The 19,881-nt window shown below is 39.5% G+C and overlaps 1 protein-coding gene across 3 annotated transcripts in view; it reads left to right on the top strand.

The window, feature by feature from the left end:
- Positions 1-2,688: 2,688 nt before the first annotated feature.
- Positions 2,689-19,881, top strand: part of SCN9A (sodium voltage-gated channel alpha subunit 9) — a 169,823-nt gene continuing 152,630 nt past the window's right edge. For all 3 annotated transcript variants that reach the window (XM_065931685.1, XM_065931686.1, XM_065931684.1), the window contains exon 1: positions 2,689-2,840. The gene's annotated coding sequence lies outside the window, so the exon portion shown is untranslated. The remainder of the gene's footprint in view (positions 2,841-19,881) is intronic.

The raw sequence follows: 19,881 nt of genomic DNA, 5'->3' as shown, positions 1-19,881 counted from the left end.
GTGAATAGTTCATGAATTAATTGGCTGTTGGCTGGTTCAGCCAGGTTCTTCTCTGCCTCCTACAATTCAAGTCTACCTTTTAACCTTTTCAATGGCATTATCTAGTTATATCTACATATAACACCATCACTGAGTACTTGGTGAATTCTTAGGGGCATTTAATGTAATATTGAATAGGAGACTCAGATGACCTTTTTCTGAATTTAGGCAGAGACAAAAATATAATAATCCCAGCACTGCCAGAAGAGCAACAAAAACACAAGCAGCATGGACTAAAGGCAAGAGATTACAAAAAGCTTGTGAGACTGAAAAGGGTACATGAACTAAATAGATGATGGTAACTAAATAGTTGGGAGATGAAGCAGAATTAGAAAAAGAATGAATAATACACACCATACTTTGCAAATAAATTCACAGGCAAACTCTCACCAGGGACCCCTCATACACACCAAGGAGGTTTTATTTTTTAAGACTCCCAACGAGAACCTAGGTATAGTGAAGGGACTCCTACAGTGGCAAAGCGTGGTATACACTCATTGTCAAAGCATGGTGTATATTACTTTCTTAGTGGCAGGGGGAGGGGGATACTAAATCCCTTTCCGACCACACAGGTGGGGAGAACTGTTTTTTGCCATGAAGAAAAACAGCTATACTTCATCAGACCAATGAATCACCCAGCCTAGTACCTCATCACTATCCCAAGAGATGTTTTCTGGACAGTGTTATATGACATTAACCACCAAAAGTGACTCTAATTTCCTATATGGTGCCATCATTTATCAGTTCATCTTGACTCTTTTTGTCTTGATTTTATATCATCTCTAGGAAATACAAATCCAATAAACTCACTCTATATTTTATAGCATGGTGCTTTGGTTTGTTCTTGATTGCTTCTTTAAGGCTTTGAGTACTACGGAATTTGATCAAAATTCCTCTTAATCATATTAATAAATTTAATCATCTCATAGGCATTGATCATTATTTCTTTGTCTTAATCAGCTAGAGTTTTTATGTTCTAATTTACATTTTCTTGAGGAAAAAGTAACATGAAAGTCTCTGGGTTCTAATTATTCTGAATATCATATGGATTATTCCCTAATGAAACCCAGATTAGGTGTCAGGGAACTATAGAGAAATGGTTGGTTGAGCTAATTTTACATCTCAGTGACTGTGCATCAGAAGATTTAGTTGAAGGAGGACTTCAAGGTGGTAAGAAAAGACAGTGACTTTACTGCATCTAGTCAAAAAGGCTATCACTCCTACTACAGTTAATTCTTTTCCCTCTATCTGCAAGTAATGAAGAGAAAGTGACTTGGTCACGAAGTGGCCTTGAGTATTAGCCCCAAGTGACTGAGTGTGCTCTTCAACTGAAAGCCTCACAAACTTGACAGCTAAGGTCCAAACGGCAAATCTCTGAAGCTCAGTAAGCCGCCCAGAAAAGTAAATCCTGGGACTTGAAATTCTGTGTGTTTACCACTAGGTTATCATCTCCATATTAGAAGGTATGGAAGTAAATTACACTAAAGCTGCAAATGCCCATCATTCATATTTACATAGCAAGGTGATCTATCTCTTTTTTAAGGCCGGGATCCACTTTGCCACAACGTCAAAAATCCTTCCCGTTTCCTCCTTGGTGGAAATTTCCCGTTTCTCTTTGAGAAAGATAATTCGATTCTGTTTGCATCATTCTTCCTCCCAACAGGCTGTTGTGGAAAACGCACGCGCTCACACATGCAACCGCACACAATGATTTACAGAGATTTCTTTTCACAATCGCTCCTACCCAGCTCCGACAGTCAGAACCTATATGACTGATGGCCTATCCAGATGAGCGGGTCCCAGGTCGGGGAAGGCACCCTCTGCGCCGTCTCCCTCCCCACCCAGGGCGACCTGGGCTCCTCACTCCACCTTTGAAAGGAAATGCATTCTTTGCTTGCCTGGAAGTCTCGGTAGCCCGATCGATCTATCATAAAAGAGAAAGGAAAAATCGCAGCCTAGAGACAGGTCTTGCGCGCCACCATCCCCCCCAACAGACTCCGTGGGCAAACTCCCAGGGAGGGAACGGCTTCCCAGTATTGAATCCTCGGAGCTCGGGGCCCAGGAGGGACTGGCGGGGTCACTGCGCTCGGTCCCCACCTCCTCTGCCCGGAGTTCTTTCTCTCGCTCCGCGTCAAGTGGCTTCTCGGAAACGTTAGCCGATTCAGCAAAGCAGGAAGAGTGGAAAGGGTGATGGGGCGGTGTGAAATAAGGGGAGGACTCTCCTGGCAGCTGGAGGGACACACACAGACACGCACACGCACACACTCACACATTCACGCCCCGTCCAATGGGGTAGGTGAGGGTGCGCAGGCGAGCGACCCCCTCCTCGGCTCTCTGCTGGAGGACAATGGAGAGCATGTGGCATCTCCAACACGGAGGTCGGGCTGGGCCCCCGCGCGGGTCCCCGCCCAGCGCCCCCAGCAGGCGCGGAGGGCTGCGCCGAGCGAGGGTGGGGCAGGGGCGGGGAGCGAGGAGGGGCCGCCGCGCCGGGGCGGGGCCGCCGCCTTTCTGGGCGCGCCCCGGAAGGAGGGGCGCAGTCGCCCGGCTGGCCCTCGCCCGCGTTCGCCAGGCGAGTGTCTGGTTTCCAATTCCGCGGGCTCCGGAATTGGGGCTGGGCTGGCTTGGGTGCCAGCTGCGGGCAGTGGCAGGCGCCGGCCGAGCAACAGGAGCTCAGAGAAAGAGGGCGCGGCAGCAGTGGAGAGGACGCCGGGGGAGAGGAAGGGTCCCTGAAGCCCGCGCCCTCCCCGGGGCCAGACCCTGCGGGCGCACTGGGTGGGCATGATCGGCGGGCACGGCGGCAGGTGAGTGCCCTTTCTCCTGCTCCTCTGGTGTGGCGGGGACGGAGGCCGCCAGTCTCTCGCCAGTGCCCTGCTCAAGCGCCACACCCACCTGTGTCCGTTTTCGCGTCTCGGGTTTGGGCCACCTGGCATCAACGCCACCTGGAAGTAGAGCGGGGAGAAGTTAGGCGAGGAGGTGCCAGCGACTGGACAAAGGGGAGCGGAAAAGGCAGCTGTTTCCCTTGCCAGGTCGGTCTTTTGCCAGTTTTGACAGTGTGGGTTTGCTGCCAGATCCTGAAAATGTGGAAAGGCAGAGCCGCTGTACCGAATGGCTACTGTTATTTCTCTTCTGTCTACGGTAGCTGAGTCGTCGGATGGGTTTCGGTTTCAGGGTTAGGTCGTATTCTTTAGGAGCAAAAAACATGTGTTCTGTTTCCCATTTGCAAAGGTGAGCGTGCAGAACCCGCAGAGCTGACACTACCTGTAGGCTGGCAAGGATGCGCCGCACCCCTTCCGAGCACATAAACACAGATGATTGACGGGAGTCTTAGCCTTATTTCTCCGGGCAGTTTATTTTCTTTTCAAACGAATGTGCATTTTGTTAGTGAAATTCACATGGGTTTCAGAATCATTTTAACTTTTTATCGACTAAAGCTGAAACTATCATTTAGTTTTTAGAAGAAAATAATTGTTTTCGTTACTTCTTTGAAATGCAAACCTCAAAACGAGATTAACAAGCTAGAAACTTCAGTGCCAACTTTGGTGATTATAGCAAAGATTTCTCATTATTTTAGTGTTTATATTAACAGCGTTTGAAATAATCTTAGGTTTTTTTTTTATTATAGTAGCAGCATTCGAAGTAATTTATATCCGCTTTGAAGGTAAGAGCAATTTTTATGTGAGAGAAGCTTAAGGGGAAGTTTTAAAAAGCTCACTTCAATAAGATAAATACCAGATCAACGAAGGCTTTTAAAAGGATGATGGATTTTCATTTGTTGTTGTGAAGTCAGTATTAAAAGGTTCAGGTTTTTTCAGAAACACAATTATTGTTCTTGTCTATTTCTCCTGATTCTACATGGGCAGGAGAAAGGTACTGTCCTTTCTTTCTTTCTCTTGGTAATTTAAAATATATGTTCATGATTTTTGCTTTAATATCATGCTTTATGATAGGATATTGCTTTATCTATATATAGTCTGCAAACCAAGACCAATTATTCGATAGACCATTTTATTGAAGTCTTCACGTTATTTTCCATCATTTAAAAAATATAAACTAGAATTCATTTTTTTAGAAACTAAGTTGTTAATCTTTATTTATTTATTCTTTGTTTAACATTTTAACAATGTTGTTAATTATTTGAAAGCTTGTCTTATTTGAGCTTTATGTATGGGATAATCATGATTGCTAGAACAGCTTATTCACAATAAAATGCTCGACAAAATATGGCTTATGATATATTGAAAGATGTGCCCTGTATTAAGCAACTGACAATAGCTTAAGATAAGTTTTGTATTTTGTAGATGGTTTAAGTACCTGTCTATTTAGAGGTCTCCTTTTGAAGGTGAACCATTGTGCAATCGAGGGACATGGTGACATATTCTTATAGAAGCTGTGTGTATGGTGTGCCATGATTCCTATGGTGCAGGTTAGGGCTTCCAAGGCACCTGATGCTTCTATGGAGGAAAGATGAGTCAGGTTTGCCTCTCTGCCAGGAGCAGCCTCCTGCTCTCCTAGGACCAGGAGGTTATCATGGGAGCCCTGCTGTGGTAGTGCTTCTGTGTTTTTGCTACCTGTTGGTGAGGAGACTTTTGGTAGGAAAGAAAGAGTAAGAAATTCAGAGGTGGAATCTGTGGGATCCTATTCACCCTATTTAATGTGACGGACCAACTTTTTCTGTGGCAAGTAAAAAAGGAGAATGTTGTGTTTTTCATGAATAGTAAAAATATTTATCTAATATCTATGCCTATTAGATATGTGAAAGAGTGTGAAGTACTGGGAAGAATTATATGCGTTTTTTCTAACCTTGTAAAGGAGCTTAAAGTTTAGAGCTATGAATGGGTCATTCTGCATGTCATAATGGTAACAATGTATGATTTTCCCTAAAACTCTGTCTCAGATCCTTTTCTCCAGTCTTTGTCGTCTGAATTAATGGCTCCACCATTCACCAAGTATTTACTCCCTTCTCTTTCTCCTCATAGCATTTCATCCCTAACCAGTCCATATTTCGATCTCTCAGTCCTGTCTCCCAAATGCATCTCTATCCAATTATACTTCTCAGTTGTACCTCTTCCGCCCTGCTTTCTTTATCTACCCTGCCACCAGATTTGTGGCATGATTATAACTTTCCTGGATTCATGCTACAGCCTTGACGCAACCTCTCTACTTCCATAGTTTGCTCCCTTGTAATTACCTCTCCAAGAAAGCAACACCATTGTGTCTCCCCTTAAGAACATTCAGTGGATCATAACTACAAAGAAAAAAGGAATAAATGCAGAAACACAAAAACGGATTATCAACACATTCCTTCCGTTAGCGTCCAGCTCACTCTCTAATCTGGTCCCACCTCTCTGAGTGCATCTCCCATTCATTTATACGCTCTAGCCACCCTGGTCTTTTAGTACCTGAAACACAAGAAGCAGTTTCACTCCCTAAGGCCTTTTCAAATGTTCCCAGTGCCTGGACTATTCCTTCCTCTATTTAAATGTCTAGCTTGTTTGCAGACTTACAACCTCAGCTCAATGGTCTCTCCTTCACAGAGATCATTCTTGATCTCCTTGTCAAAAGTAGACCGTTACATATTTGTTTCTGTCTTGGTACCTTGTTTGTTTCCTCCATAGTGATTATTACCGAATGCTGGTATTTTGTAGATCTGTATATTTTATGGTTTTATGTATTGGATGCTCCAAATGAACGGACACCGTGTCTTTCTAGCTGACCCTGCTTTCAGAGTCGTATCTGCAGTGGAGAAGTAGGGAGTTCCTAGATATTTATGAACAAAGATAAGACTTATTTCACCATAGAGTTCAGTAACCCTGTAAACTTAAGCGTTTTAGGATTCCACTTCTTTCTTTGTTGAGCATCTGGTAAGTTTACAGTGCTAAGAACTATGATTCTGAAGAGGTAAAATTAAAATATCTTGAGATGTATTCCCATCTCTCAGCAGTGTAGTCTTTAAGGTATTCAAAGGGAAGTATATTATAACACACCCTAAAAAGGCAGTAACCGCAACTGGATTAAAATGTATTTTAAAGACACATTGGAGTGCATAATCCAATGACTTTATGACTTTGGTGCAAGTGACTCATAATATACAATGATGACCTTATTAGGTTTAAGTCTACATCTTTCACCAGGATTTGAGGCTTTGTAATCACTAAATTTAAAATCTTGTTTCATAATAAATGAGAACAGTGGGCTCAGTGGATGGAAGTATAATCAAATGAAGCGGAGGTCATAGATTGGTGCCCACATGATCCAAATTTGTGTTTACTCCAGACTCAAGGGGCAAATTATCTCACAAATCCAAAATGTTCACTAGGAAGACTCAGAGAGACACTGTGGGCTAACCTAGGAAGATCCATCACTATTTTGGGGATAGGAGCTGCTGCTGCTGCTAAGTCGCTTCAGTTGTGTCCGACTCTGTGCGACCCCATAGATGGCAGCCCACCAGGCTCCCCCATCCCTGGGATTCTCCAGGCAAGAACACTGGAGTGGGATGCCATTTCTTTCTCCAGTGCGTGAAAGTGAAAAGTGAAAGTGAAGTCACTCAGTCGAGTCCAACTCAGACCTCATGGACTGCAGCCCACCAGACTCCTCTGTCCATGGGATTTTCCAGGATAGGAGAGTGGGCTTCAAAATGCTTGTTGGTTAATGATAGCATTGTATTTATACTACAGTTTATGCACACATTCACACACACACACACACACATGTGTGTGTGCATGCCCACACTTTGTGTGGCAATAGGCCCCCTCTTTTTTTGAGCCTATACATAATGATATTAAATGAAAAATAAGTTTTTATAGTAACATTTGGTTGAAAATTTAGCTTTCAATTAGGCACTTAGCTTTGATTAGTGATATTTTTGTCTTAAGTGATCAACCATTTGTTTGTTTTGGGTAAAGAATTGGGCAGTCATGTTTCTTCTTGAAGGACTGAACTACTTCATGAATTATCACTAGGGATTTTGTTAAATTTGCCCTTATGGTGGTACAGTGGGGTTGTTGTAATGTATTGGAGTGCATCTGTGCACTCATTGAAGTTAGGCTTCCATTTTACATATCCTACATTAACTAGTTCATTCCCACATGTAGTTATTAGGCTTCCTTCTTCGGAGCTGTGTAGGATTAGGACTATTTAGGATGGCAAGGTCATAATGAAATGGATATCCTAAGATTGTATGAAAATGATTTTCTTATGAGAATTTATAAGAGCACGTTCAAAATAGGTGGGTAGGTTACTTTTGTGGAATATGAGAGAACAGTTGGTGTCTCGCCATTCTGCAGAATGAAATTTCTTCATCGAAGGTTTAACTTGCTTCTCCTTCTCTGTGTAGCTGGAAGGCAGTGGCTTTAGGCAACAGGGAAAACCATCAGCCTTGGGCACCTAAAAGTAGAATGAAGTTTGGAGGAATGAAACCCTTGAGTGGTGAGGAAAAATGCCAGACCATGAAAGAGGGGAAGGAGGAGGGAATGTCTCAAAGAGTGCCAATAAATGTCATCTGCCACAAACAAATTTGAGTTGATATTATATGGAAAACTGAATTATTCTCTATCTTTTTAGTCTCACTGAGAAAGTCATTCTCTTTTCATTTCTCTTTAAAATAACTGTATTTTAAGTGAAAAAAAATTCTGTCATTGCTGCTTTTTAATATAGGAAATACCTTTGGATTTTTAGACTAATATAACCTGGAGCCAAAAGCCATATATTGTTGTTAAATTATACCATTGCTTTAACTATAATTTCATTGCTATTCACTTTATAATTTCCTTTTGTTGTGTCAGGTGTTTGAGAGACTGCCATTATTGATCACAACTTTCTTTAAAACGTCTCTTTGGATTTTTTACAAAGCTGTCTGAATCATTTATCAACGTATGATAAAACTTTAATTGCACCTATGATTGTTCACTTGGAAATTGTTCACTCTTGAAAGGAGTGGGTGCATTTACATTATCATTAACTTACCATCCCTTGCCTGAAATGAATGTCTTTTTCTTTCCCTTTCTCTCTTATATCTCATCTTCTAAACAGTAATACAAATTTTGCTCCACTGGTAGGCCAAAGTATTTATACAAATAATTGGAAAATTGAGCCTCTAAAGAAGAATTAATAAGATTAGATAGATGTATTAAAATACAAAGACATTTCTATAGAGATGGTTAATGAAATCTTCTTTGTGTTATATGCCAAACCAAACTTCTTGTGTCATCTGATTTTTTTTTTTTTTTAATTGGGGCAATTTCACGGTATGTAGTGTCTGCCAACTGTATCAGTCATTCAATGTAATTAAAAATGTCAACTTCTTCAGGGCCTATGATTTACAAGTTCAAAAAAGAAGCAAATAGAAGTAAATAGTACATATTCATATTGATATATAAAAATATAGTGTGGGAAAACAAGAGAAATGTTGTTTGATAATAAAATATCTCCTTATGCATGACTTAAATTCCACTAAAGTTTCATTCTTTCAAGTTCAATGGAGCTGCTTCCTTTAGGGCTTCGAGTAAGGATGATTTGCTAACTATACATGTGTTTTAAATGGAATAAGTAAAATATTTTATTGGTAAATTATGCTTTTGCTTTCTCTGGGTGATGGTATAGAGTTAATATTGCTTACAGGTAAATTTTATGGGTCCAATATTTATAGGTAATCCTTTCATGCAACAAATTTTACAAAGTTGAAATGACCTCCCTCCTCCAACATAATATATATATTCTTGTTATCCTGGACAAATTATGTTAATTCAAGTAGGGAGAGAAGAAATGTCATCATCAGGGGTCAACTGGAAGCAGTTCAGTTCAGTCACTCAGTCATGTCCAACTCTTTGCGATCCCATGGACTGCAGCATGCCAGGCCTCCCTGTCCATCACCAACTCCCGGAGTTTACTCAAATTCATGTCCATTGAGTCAGTGATGCCATCCAACTATCTCATCCTCTGTCGCCCCCTTCTCCTCCCACCTTCAATCTTTCCCAGCATCACGATCTTCTCAAATGAGTCAGTTCTTTGCATCAGGTGGCCAAAGTATTGGAGTTTCAGCTTCAGCATCAGTTCTTCCAATGAATATTCAGCTAATTACAATCCCGTGAGATCATCTGACAGACTTTCTGGAATGAATGTTTGTAGAATGGCAATGCAAAGAATCTCTTTTGGAAATTCATATTGTCTCTCCTATAATTCAGAATCTTTGTAAAATACTGTATAATGTGTTGAAAACACAGAGGAATAAATTTGTGTTTACATTAGTGTAGTGAAAGAATTGTTTTCTAGATATCTCCCTTGCGGAACATATGATCTTAGTCAAATGCTGAAAAGTGAAAGTGTTAGTCGCTCAGTCGTGTCCAACTCTTTGCAACCCCATAGACTGTAGCCCACCACACTCCTGTGCCCATGGGATTCTCCAGTCAAGAATACTGGAGTGGATAGCCATTCCCTTCTCCTGGGGATCTTCTTGACCCAGGGATTGAACCCAGGTCTCCAGCATTGCAGGCAGATTTTTCACTGTCTGAGCCACCAGGTAAGCCCTAACCAAATGCTTTCACTTCTCAGATCAAATTTGTTATAAAATTGATAGTGTCCATTTCTCAGGGTGGCTGTACAAATTAGGTTAAAATATATATATTAACAACAGGCATTTTAGTGTCTCACATTTTAGGGAGGTGTTCAATAATGTTGACTAGACATTTGGTAACAGTATATTATAGTCAAAATTTACCCATTATATTTTGAATACAAATGGTGCAACATCTAAAGTTTATCATTGTTAATTCTACATTTAATCCTGTTTCATTGAATGCTAACATTGCACTTTATCCTGACTTTTTAATGATAGTATAGTTATACATCTCAAATATAGGACCACTGCATTTATAACACTTGCTGGTAAAGTTTTCAACTACAGGCTATTACAAATAGTTTATATGAAATATGTAAGAACTTCTCAGTAGGAAGACATGAGAGGCATTCAAAGATCAAGAATTTAACCATCCAGTTATACTTTATTTATGACTTTCAACCTGATCCATCAGAATTCTGCATTAATAGAGAGCAGGTCAGTGGAGGTGACCTGTCAGATGTCGTGTTAGTGATCTTATAACAAATAATATCTACTGTGATAGGAATTTTTTAAAAAGCATACATGAAATTTCTCACTTATGTATGAAATCAGACTTACTCTACTAATTCAATCATCAGAGTATAACTTTGCATTTATAAATCAGTGAATAAAATGTATGAACTTGAGGGAAATACTTGCCAGTTACATCCATTCACTTACTTTATTTCACTGGTGATACATGAACAAAAATCCACATCAAATTAAGGATGATATTTAGTTTCTTAATTGTTTTCTTTAGCAATTCATACATTTTGCTCAGATACACAGAATAATAAGACATGGGCTAGAGCAGTATCATGAAGACATAAAATAGGTATATAATGGATACATTACCATAAGGGAAAATATAGATATCACAATTTACATCTTGTTAATGTTAGTGATTGCTCCTTGGAAGAAAAGCTAAGACAAGCCTAAACAGTGTATTAAAAAGTAGAGAAATCACTTTGCAAACAAAAGTCAGTATAGTCAAAGCTATGGTTTTTACGGTAGTCATGTACAGATGTGAGAGTTGGACCATAAAGAAGGCTGAGTGCTGAAGAACTGATGCTTTCAAACTGTGGTGCCAAAGACTCCTGAATATCCCTTGGACAACGAGGAGATCAAATCAGTCAGTCTGAAAGAAATTCTACCCTGAATATTCATTGGAGGGACCGATGCTGAAGATGAAGCTCCAATACTTTGGCCACCTAATGGAAAGAGCCAACTCACTGGAAAAGACCCTGATGCTGGGAAAGATTGAAGGCAAGAGGAGACAGGGATAGCAGAGAATGAGATGGTTAGATAACATCACTGACTCATAGACATGATTTAAGCGAGCTCCGGGAGATGGTGAAGGACAGGGAAGCCTGGTGTGCTGCAGTTCATAGGGCTGCAAAGAATTGGACATGATTTAGTGACTGAACAACAGCAATATTACTGCTAATAACATTAATTTAACAGCTTTATGTGTGAAGGTCTTCTTTTACACTGAGCAGTACATTAAGGGATTTGCTAATGCTCTTTTTAAATCCCCACAATCACCCTCTGAGGTGAGAAAACTCTAAGGCTCAGAAGTTAACTAACCTTCCCAGAGACTCACTATGATTGTGAAACTTGGGTAACATATATACTCCTTTTAATGAAAGCAAAATCTTATTTACCCCAAAATTAAGCTTGCAAGTATCCCACACAGATACACCTGATTACTGTTTATTCCCCCAATGCTTTTTTAACCCATAATGGAGCTGAAATAATCTACATTTGCAATTAAACATACCAAACAGTGTAATTATAATACTAGAGAATAAGAAAAGGAAAGGTTGAAGCTTATTTAAATGTTCATCTTGAATATTGATCTTAGGGAGTGCATTTGTGTTAAACTGAAATTGAGATGTAGGTAGGAGTTTGAAGACATTATTTTATTATGAAATGCATCTATACATTTGAAGTGTTTCTGAGGTTGTTTTAGACGTTGGGTAGCTTTGCTTTCTTGATCTAGGGGTATCACTGTATTATTCTGACATGGCTTGGCCATAGTTAGAATATTTTGCTTATATGAGAGACTCAATACAGGAAAGGAGACTTTCCCAAGGTGGGCAAAAGTTGCAGAAGGGTGATAGTGTCATTGAAAAGGGTATGTGTGTGAAATGTCTGCGGCAGATTTATTCAGCTATGAGCTATGAAATGGAGTAGAAGCAGGGAGTGGAGTGTATCTGTGAGATCCTGGGTGCTAGAGGATGGAGAAGGAGAGATTGCAAAGTGATCTTGTGCAGGGTAAGAGAAAAAGAAGATAGTATTCATCTAAAGTGTTTTTATGTTCTAAAGCTTAGCACTTATTGTCACACAGAATCAATTATTTATGTCAATTACAGTGATTCTTTAACATCAGTGATTCAGGGTTCAATAAGGATTTTAAAACATTTGGGGAAAAATAATTTATTTTACATGACATAATTTTCTAAGATGATTTTCTTTTAGTATCTGTTATCTACTTAGATACTGTGCTTTGAGTGGTATATAAAAAACATGAGAAAATGGGCCCCTAAGTTCTATGATATATCTCAATCTGTTCTAGTGATTGTGCCTTGTCTGCGTATCCACTAGACTGTTAAAGTTTTAATAGTAGAGACCATAACTTGTTCATATTGGCATCTCTGCATGGTGCCATCACAGTCATTCTTAATACATATTTCATCAATAAAAACATATTTCATCAATACTTATTACACAACCATGTCCTTGACTTTAATTAAAAATAGCTTTTTCATTGAAATGGAACACTTTCTAAGAATAAGGAGGAATAAGTTAAGAATTTAATAATTTATACTTCTCTTACATCATTTTTTACCATTACAACGTAAATTATGTTTTTTATTTCTTACTTAGGGAAGGGGCAGCATTCCTGCTTATTTTCTTATTTTCTGCTCCAGTGCGGGTTCATCAATTGTAAATGACAATATTTAGCCTTCTTTGCCTTAAAGAGCTGAAATATTTTGACATGTACGCAAGTTGATGCTTTAAAAAGGCTGAAACCCAAATCCTTTTCTAAAAGTGAGCTTTCTGTTGGAAGGATTCGCATAAGAGATGAATCGGTAACCAGATAGTAAAAAGAAAAAGTTCAAAGTAAAATTTTCAACTGACTTGTCTGGAGGTTGAAAATCAACCATTAATCAATCATTAAGCCCTATGTGGTTGGCCTCCAGAATGTGTAGGTTAGGCATTCGTATCCAAGGTGGTATCAGTGCCGTTGAGGTTTGTGGGGAGGGAGGGCCTGGCAGAGATCCCAAGGGCAGTGGCTAAGGGATGCAGAGTTGCCCCAGGTCAGTTCCTAGAACTCTCAGCCTCACTCTTCTCAGCATTTGTGTATTTTCTTAAATTTAATGGTGTTTCCTTCTTTCCTTCCCTCTTCCTTTGTTCACTCCCTTCAGCATCTATCTATTGAGTAGGTATGCAAGGTACTATTACAGACACTGTCCATGCAGCAGTGAACAAAACACGGCTGTTTCCTGCTAGATTTGAGACTGATAATGAATAAGTAAATAAATGTTTATCACTTCCTGACCTTACACTGTATACTGTGAGAAAAAAAAGCAGGACAGAGCACATATAGGAAAGCAGGCAGTGTATATTAAGGGTGGCTTTTGTCTTTTAGGGGTGCTATTTGAGCAGCGACCTGAAAGAGATAAGGAAGTGTGGAAGCCAGCTAAGTGACAGGAAATTTATTCCAGTCACAAGAAGCAGTGATCGCAATAGCCCTAAGGTTTATCTGATGTGTTTGCTGAATAGCAAGGAAATCAGTGTGACTGAAGTGCAGAGAGCAGAGTTGAAAGTGGTAGAAGATCAGTTTGGAAAAGATTACTAAGTCTGCCTGGAGGTCTGTGTGATAAACCAGTATTACAGTGGGACCAATGTTATAGCAAGGGACAAACTTTGGGAGGGGGTGAAGTGTGCATGTTTTAAAAACTGGATCCCATTCTTAATGTGAGTACCACACAATCCAAATTAATGATTGAAAAACTCTTAATTTCCTTACAAAAGTTATCTTTTAGTCATTTTTTCGATGATTTATATGTAAAGGTCATATTGTTTCACCAACTGCAATAGATTAGATTCTTGGAAGCCTTTTAAAGAAAGAAGGGGTAATATAGAGTTTACAGTTGAGAGTATCTAAATGTTTAAATTCTGGAAATTAAAACATGGTGAAAGTACAGTAATATTTTGTATATTTTGATTACTTTTTATATCATGCAAATTATTTCTCATGAAATAATGATACTGCATATATGTAATTGAGTCCTATAACTTCTTGGCCTTTTTGCTAAGATAAGGGTATAAAGGAGTCCTGCCTGGCAAAATAGATAGCAGGGAAGCACATCTGAATCCCATCATGTTGGACCCAATGCTAACTGCTGTGACTTTGGTATCTCTTGACTCTCTTCCTTACAGTTGTCAGCAAATTTTTGTGAATTAAAAAATAAAAAAATTTTGTGGTAAAATATACATAGCATAAAATTTACTGTTTTAACCATTGTTAAGTGTTTAATTCAGGAGCATTAAGTACATTCACATTGTTTGCAACCGTCACCATCATCCATTTCCAGAACTTTTTCATCATTCCACACTGAAACTGTGTACCCATTAAACAATAATTCCTCATGCTTTCTGCTCCCCCCAGGCCCTGGTAACGACCATTCTACTGTCTTTCTTTATGAATTTGCCTATTTGAGGTACCTTATGTAAGTGGAGATATATGGCATTTGCCTTTTTTTGTCTGGCTTATTTCACTTCACATAATATTCTTAAGGCTCATTAATGTTACAGCACGTATCAGAATTCCTTTCTTTTTAAGGCTATCTAGTAGCCCATTGCCTGGAGAATCCCCATGGTCAGAGGAGAGTGGCAGGCTACAGTCCATGGGGTTGCAAGAGTTGGACATGACTGAGCGACTGAGCACAGCACAGGAGTCCCTTGTATGTGTACACCACACTTGATTTATCCATTCCTCCACTGATGGATGTGCAGGTTGCATCTGTGTTTTGGCTCTTATACATAATGCTGTGATGGACATTGTTGTACAAATAGCTCATTGAGTTCCTGCTTTTAATGCTTTTGGATATATAAAAGAATTGGAATTGCTGCTGCTGCTGCTGCTAAGTCAGTTCAGTCGTGTCCGACTCTGCTGGATCATAGGATAATTCTATAATTAATTTTTGAAGAACTGCCGTACCCCTTTCCACCATGGCTGCACTATTTTATATTGCCCCCAGCAATGTACAATGGTTCCAATTTCTCTCCATCCTCATTAACATTTACTTTCTCTCTTTTAAATAGTGGTCATCCTACTGGGTGTGAGGTTGGATTTTCCAATGGTTTTGATTTGCATTTCCTAATGATTAGTGAAATTGGTTTTTTCATGTGTATATTGACCATTTGTACACTTTCTTTGAAGAAATCTCTTTTCAAGTCCTTTGGTCATTTTATAATAGAACTGTTTGTTTTTGTTGTTGAATTTAAGAGTTATTTATATGTTGTGGCTATTGATCCCTTATCAAACACATGATTTGCAAGTATTTTGTCTGTTCCCGGGTATCTTTTTACCCTCCAATGTCTCTTGACACAAAAAAGTTTTAATTTTTGTGAAATCAAATTTATCTTTTTCTTTTGCTGCCTGTACTTTAGATACTACATTCAAGAAATCATTGCCAGAAAAAAAAAATCATTGCCAAATCCAATGTCTTAATGATTTACCCTGTGTTTTCTTATTTTTATAGTATTAGCTCTTATGTTTAGGTCTGTGATCCATTGTTGATTTTTTTTTCCATTGCTGTAGATGTTATAGAGTTTTAGAGTCTCCCGCTTCCCTTTACCCATCATTCCCAGTGGTTTGTTCTTTAGTTCAGTATTCCTTACTCTGAACATTTTACTTTCAATAACCTTCATTGCATTTTTTCTTGTATGGCAAGATAAAAATGCTTAAATTATTGTAAATGTATAGCAGTGATATAGAGGGATTTCTGGTACAGAAAGAATATTACATATTCATATTCTCCTAGTCTCTAATTGGGTTTTTTCATCCTTTAGATGATTATTATTAAAAATTTTTTGTAGTTTAAGAATTCTGATTCCTTACTAACTAGTTAATAGATTCAAGAGCTCTTTATATTCCCATTGTAGATACCAGTTCAGTTCAGTTGCTGAGTCATGTCCAACTCTTTGGGACCCTATGGACTGCAGTGTGCCATGCTTCCCAGTTCATCACCAAATCCCAGAACCTACTCAGATTCATGTCCATTGAGTCAGTGATGCCATCCAACCATTTCAGCCTCTGTTAGTCCCTTCTTCTGCCCTCAGTCTTTCGAGCATCAGGGTCTTTTTCAGTGAATCAGTTCTTTGCATCAGGTGGCCAAAGTATTGGAGTTTCAGCTTCAGCATCAGTCCTTCCAATGGACATTCAGGACTAATTTTCTTTAGGATGGACTGGTTGTATCTCCTGGCAATCTGAGGGACTCTGAAGAGTCTTCTCCAGTACCACAGTTCGAAAGCATCAGTTCTTTGGCACTCAGCTTTCTTTATAGTCCAACTCTTACATCCACACATGACTACTGGAAAACCCATAGCTTTGACTATATGGACCTTTGTAGCCAAAGTAATGTGTTTGCTTTTTAATATACTGTCTAGGTTGGTCATAGCTTTTCTTCCAAGGAGCAAGCATCTTTTAATTTCATGGCTGCACTCAACATCTGCAGTGATTTTGGAGCCCAAGAAAATTAAGTCTGTCACTGTTTCCATTGTTTCCCCATCTATTTGCCATGAAGTGATAGGATCAGATGCCATGATCTTTGTTTTCTGAATGTTGAGTTTTAAGCCAACTTTTCACCCTCCTCTTTCACTTTCATCAAGAGGCTCTTCAGTTCTTCGTTACTTTCTGCCGTAAGGGTGGTGTCATCTGTGTATGTGAGGTTACTGATATTTCTCCCAGTAACCTTGAATCCTGCTTGAGCTTCATCCAGCCCAGCATTTTACATGATGTACTCTGCATGTAAGTTAAATAAGCAGGGTGACAATATACAACCTTGACGTTTCCCAATTTGGAACCAGTCTGTTGCTCCATGTCTTGTTCTAACTGTTGCTTCTTGACCTGCATACAGATTTCTCAGGAAACAGGTCAGGTGGTCTAGTATTTCCATCTCTTTGAAGATTTTCTACAGTTTCTTGTGATCCACATAGTCAAAGGCCTTGGTGTAGTTATAAAACAGAAGTAAATGTTTTTCTGGAACTCTCATGCTTTTTTGATGATCCAGTGTATGTTGGTAATTTGATCTCTGATTCCTCTGCTTTTTCTAAACCCAGCTTGAACATCTGGAAGTTCACAGTTCATGTACTATTGAAGGCTGGCTTAGAGAATTTTGAGCATTACCTTGCTAACGTGTGAGATGAATGCAATTGTGCGGTAGTTTGAACATTCTTTGGCATTGCCTTTCTTTGGGATTGGAATGAAAACTGACCTTTTCCAGTCCTTTGGCCACTGCTGAGTTTTCCAAATGTGTTGGCATATTGAGTGCAACACTTTTAACAACATCTTCTTTTGAATTTCAAATAGCTCAACTTGAATTCCATCACCTCCACTGACTTTGTTCTTAGTGATGTTTCCTAAGGCCTACTTGACTTCACATTCCAGGATGTCTGGTTGTAGATGAGAGATCATACCATTGTGGTTATCTGGATCATGAAGATCTTTTTTGTTCAGTTATTCTGTATATTGTTGCCACCTCTTCTATATATCTTCTGCTTCTGTTAGGTCCATACCATTTCTGTCCTTTATTGTGCCCATCTTTGCATGAAATGTTCCCTTGGTATCTCTAATTTTCTTGAAGAGATTCAGTCTTTCCTGTTCTGTTGTTTTCCTCTATTTCTTTGCATTGATTGCTGAAGAAAGCTTTCTTATCTCTCCTTGCTATTCTTTGGAACTCTCCATTCAAATGGGTGTATCTTTCTGTTTCTCCTTTGTCTTTCACTTCTCTTCTTTTCTCAGCTATTTGTAAGGCCTCTTCAGACAAGTATTTTGCCTTTTTGTATTTCTTTTTCTTGGGGATGGTATTGATCCCTGCCTCCTATACAAGTTCACAAACCTCTGTCCATAGTTCTTCAGGCACTCTGTCTATCAGATCTAATCCCTTGAATCTATTTGTCACTTCCACTGTATAATCGTAAGGGATTTGATTTAGGTCATACCTGAATGGTCTAGTGGTTTCCCCTACTTTCTTCAATTTCAGTCTGATTTTGGCAATAAGGAGTTCATGATCTGAGCTACAATCAGCTCCCATTCTTGTTTTTGCTGACTCTTTAGAGCTTCTCCATCTTTGCTGCAAAGAATATAATCAGTCTGATTTCAGTGTTGCCCATCTCGTGATGGCCATATGTAGAGTCTTGTGTTGTTGGAGGAGGGTATTTGCTATGACCAGTGTGTTCTCTTGGCAAAAGTCTATTAGCCTTTGCCCTGCTTCTTTTTGTACTCCAAGGCCAAATTTGTCTTGGAGTTATTTCAGGTATCTCTTGACTTCCTGCTTTTGCATTCCAGACCCCTGTAATGAAAAGAACATCTTTTTTGGGTGTTAGTTCTAAAAGATCTTGTAGGTCTTCATAGAAACATTCAGCTTCAGCTTCTTCAGCATTACCATTTGGGACATAGACTTGGATTACTCTATTGTTGAATGGTTTGCCTTGGAAATGAACAGCAATCATTCTGTCGTTTTTAAGATTGCATCCAAGTACTGCATTTCAGACTCTTGTTGACTCTGATGGCTACCCCATTTCTTCTGAGGGCATCTTGCCCACAGTGGTAGATGTAATGCTCATCTGAGTTAAATTCACCCATTCCAGTCCATTGTAGTTCACTCATTCCTAAAATCTCGATGTTCACTCTTCCTGTTTTACCACTTTCAATTTGCCTTGATTTACGCACCTAACATTCCAGGTTCCTATGCAATATTGTTCTTTACAACATTGGACTTTTTTTTTCATTTATTTTTATTAGTTGGAGGCTAATTACTTTAGAGTTAGTAGTGGTTTTTGGTATACACTGACATGAATCAGCCATGGATTTACATGTGTTCCCCATCCTGATCCCCCCTCCCACCTCCCTCCCCACCCCATCCCTCTGGGTCTTCCCAGGGCACCAGCCCTGAGCACTTGTCTCATGCATCCAACCTGGGCTGGTGATCTGTTTCACACTTGATAATATACATGTTTCAATGCTATTCTTTCAGATCATCCCACCCTTACCTTCTCCCACAGAGTCCAAAAGTCTGTTCTATACATCTGTGCCTCTTTTTCTGTCCTGCTTATAGGGTTATTGTTACCATCTTTTTAAATTCCATATATATGCATTAATATACTGTATTGGTGTTTATCTTTCTGGCTTACTTCACTCTGTATAATGGGCTCCAGTTTCATCCATCTTATTAGAGCTGATTCAAATGTATTCTTTTTAATGGCTGAGTATGTGCAGATGACACCACCGTTATGGCAGAAAGTGAAGAGGAACTAAAAACCCTCTTGATGAAGGTGAAAGAAGAGAGTGAAAAAGTTGGCTTAAAGCTCAACATTCAGAAAACTTAAGATCATGGCATCTGGTCCCATCACTTCATGAAAAATAGATGGGGAGACAGTGGAAACAGCATCAGACTTTATTTTTTTGGGCTCCAAAATCACTGCATATGGTGATTGCAGCCATGAAATTAAAAGATGCTTACTCCTTGGAAGGAAAGTTATGACCAACCTAGATAGCATACTTAAAAGCAGAGACATTACTTTGCCAACAAAGGTCCGTCTGGTCAAGGTTATGGTTTTTCCAGTGGTCATGTATGAATTTGAGAGTTGGACTGTGAGGAAAGCTGAGTGCCGAAAAATTGATGCTTTTGAACTGTGGTGTTGGAGAAGACTCTTGAGAGTCCCTTGGATTCCAAGGAGATCCAATCAGTCCATCCTAAAGGAATCAGTCCTAGGTGTTCATTGGAAGGACTGATGCTGAAGCTGAAACTCCAATACTTTGGCCACCTCATGCGAAGAGCTGATTCATTGGAAAAGACCCTGATGCTGGGAGGGATTGGGGGCAGGAGGAGAAGGGGACGACAGAGGATGAGATGGCTGGATGGCATCACCAACTCGATGGGCATGAGATTGGGTAAACTCCAGGAGTTGGTGATGGACAGGGAGGCCTGGCGTGCTGCGATTCATGGGGTTGCAAA

This window comes from Muntiacus reevesi, chromosome 3 (assembly GCF_963930625.1).
Source record: "Muntiacus reevesi chromosome 3, mMunRee1.1, whole genome shotgun sequence".
Classification (NCBI taxonomy): Eukaryota; Metazoa; Chordata; class Mammalia; order Artiodactyla; family Cervidae; genus Muntiacus; species Muntiacus reevesi.
This window is presented reverse-complemented; position numbering and strand designations above follow the sequence as displayed.